Source organism: Megalops cyprinoides, chromosome 23, assembly GCF_013368585.1.
Source record: "Megalops cyprinoides isolate fMegCyp1 chromosome 23, fMegCyp1.pri, whole genome shotgun sequence".
In the NCBI taxonomy this organism is placed as follows: domain Eukaryota; kingdom Metazoa; phylum Chordata; class Actinopteri; order Elopiformes; family Megalopidae; genus Megalops; species Megalops cyprinoides.
Genome location: NC_050605.1, coordinates 23,714,981 through 23,717,688, shown reverse-complemented (window position 1 = coordinate 23,717,688; position 2,708 = coordinate 23,714,981). Strand labels below are relative to the sequence as shown.

Here is a 2,708-nt window from a genome sequence, read left to right as displayed (position 1 = left end):
TTCTGTTGAGCCAGCTGGGAGTATCGACATTGTAAATCTCTGGCTGATACCCAAAGCCTATGTCTGTAATCCTCCACTAGGGGGTGCAGGTGAGCTCAGAATTCCCTTGCTAGTATTAAACAACTGTCCACTTTCTGGTGCTGCATTCTTGGAGTTTGGGGGTCTCCCGCGGCTGGTCCCCTGTTGTGGAGCTGTTCAGTCTCTCTCAGCTCAGGGGAGCATAAATTTGAGTTCCCTCAGGACGTTATTGCTCATTGCAATATTGCAAACTCGTGTCCTGAAACCAGCGGGGCATCCTAAACATCAACAGTAACAACATCCGATCATAAAGGATTCAACCATCTGAGAAATATTAGCGCCATTATTCCAAAGAACAAATAAACAAACAATCTGCGTGCACTCCAGGGCTGCTGGTCTGTTCACTGCCTGGGGAAACCACTCCAGGGCTGCTGGTCTGTTCACTGCCTGGGGAAACCACTCCAGGGCTGCTGGTCTGTTCACTGCCTGGGGAAACCACTCCAGGGCACTGCTGGTCTGTTCACTGCCTGGGGAAACCACTCCAGGGCTGCTGGTCTGTTCACTGTTCACTGCCTGGGGAAACCACTTTCATTTCTGTCATTGTCTCTCATCAATGATCTCTCTCTGAATTCCTCCCTCAGCTGACAGACTCAAAAAATAACATTAGAGTTATGTTTTAACCCTTGTGGACAGGTCAGTGCTCATTACACTTGTGGCAAATGCTAATACTCCAAAGGGCTTTATTTGTAATTCCTAGCTAAAGGCAGTGATATTATCTGATCAGCTAGTGTTGCAACACAATATCTGTGCCACCTTAATTTCACTAAGTTGTCTGAATATCACCTCAATTTATGAAACAAGACATGTCGGTTTTATTATGATTATTATAAAACTTTTTTTTTTTGCAGATTTCCCCATTATACACAAGGGAACAGTGAGCTGTAGGAACAATCAAAGACATTGATAAGGATCATGATGACAGTTTGATTGAGTGGTTTCACAGTGTCCAAGAGTGAACAGGAGCATTATAAAAGAGAAACATGAAGTTTGTGCTCCCAAAGACCAACTGTCAATTTCTCATTTTGTTAATGGGTTTCAATTTGCATAAGATAATAAAATATTTACAGTAGTGGGTTCATACAGCCAAACCAACTGAATTCTGCCTCAAAACCATAAGGCAAACATTAAAATTGCATTTTGCCCCTGGGTCTGGGTTGCAGCTATAGGTGTAGCAATGGCTGCATTTTAATCCCTTTTCCATCACATCATGAGGTTATTTTCAGACTGACTTTTGGGGTTAAAGACAGAATTAAATTAAGGATTCAGGTGTGTTATGTACTAAGGTTAGGTGGCCAGGCTGGGTGTAGGTCATCACAGCTGATACAGCAGAGGTTTATGGGAGGAGTATGCCTGATATGGATTAGAGACCAGTTAGGTAGTTATCTTAGATATATATACATACTGATGTGAGGTGTATAGGAGCTTCCAGAGTGGCATTTTCAACAGGCCCAGTGGCCTAATGGATAAGGCATCAGCCTCCGGAGCTGGGGATTGTGGGTTCGAGTCCCATCTGGGTCGGCTTCTTATGTGGGCTGTGATGTAGCAGTAAAGAGAAACGCTCATCACAAGGTTGCAGGTTGCCTTGTAAGGCTGCACAGTCAGTGTTTTTTTCTTTATTTTTGGCATGATTTGTGGTTAATGTGGTTGAGAGAAGATAGCAATGTGTCATTGATTTGAGCTGCAAAATGACAGATTCATACTTTCTCTCACTCCTCTGTTCTGAACATATTGCTGGCTCTGCCTTTGTGATTTTATATCAGTAACGTTTTTGTTTAGAATTTTCAGTTGTGCTTCATCTACAGTCAGACGTAGTAATATACTATTTATTTATGAAGTTACTGGCACAATAAAAGTTATATTTTTTTGTAAGTGAGTCAAGGTTGAATCAACAATTAACTGCCTTGCCCAGAGTGTATAATGGTATTGGGGGTTTGTAACTTCCAGCTTCAGCTACATTTGGCATATCGGCACAGTCCCTATTTCTGCTACCAGCAGGGTACTCTTCTTTTGACTTGCTGCAGTTTATGGTACCTTTCATTTTTATGGTCAAACAGCTTCGAAATGCTTTGTACAGACAGTACAAATTGTTTCTCTTTTGTAAGCATCTTTCCCAGTCTGTCATTCCCAGAAATGTGAACTGACACAGAGACAGCGGCGTTTCAAATTACTGCTCTCCAGTTGAGTGGCTGATATTCTCTACTCCAAAGAAGGCATGAATACATCGCAGGTAATACGACACAGGAAAATCGGAAGCACTTCAGTCAGTCTATAGAGTCTATACAGTGTGCATGCATTACCATAGACAGGGTTTTTCTTCCTTCTCAGTTCAATACACAGTGGTGGCATATTACATGTACAGGGGTCTATGAAATATTTACAGCATGTTCATATTACAACTGTTCCTCCTCCTCCAAAATGAACACAACACTGTAAAATCTCTTTCACCTTCCAGCATGTGCCTTATGCATACTTTGTGGAGAATATGCAACATTCTGCATTTAATTTAGGAGGTGTGATTTCACTGTAAACCCTGTGGTTTGTCTCCCACCTCACGGCTTAGTTTTCATAGTTAGCATGTATAGGACTGGGACAAGGGCATAAAAAGCATTTGTGAATATGACATTTGTATT

General features: G+C 41.9%; 1 non-coding gene across 1 annotated transcript; it reads left to right on the top strand.

The window, feature by feature from the left end:
* The first annotated feature begins 1,523 nt into the window (after positions 1-1,523).
* On the top strand, positions 1,524-1,596 carry trnar-ccg. The gene has a single exon. It is a non-coding gene; the product is annotated as a tRNA-Arg (tRNA).
* The last annotated feature ends 1,112 nt before the right edge of the window (positions 1,597-2,708 follow it).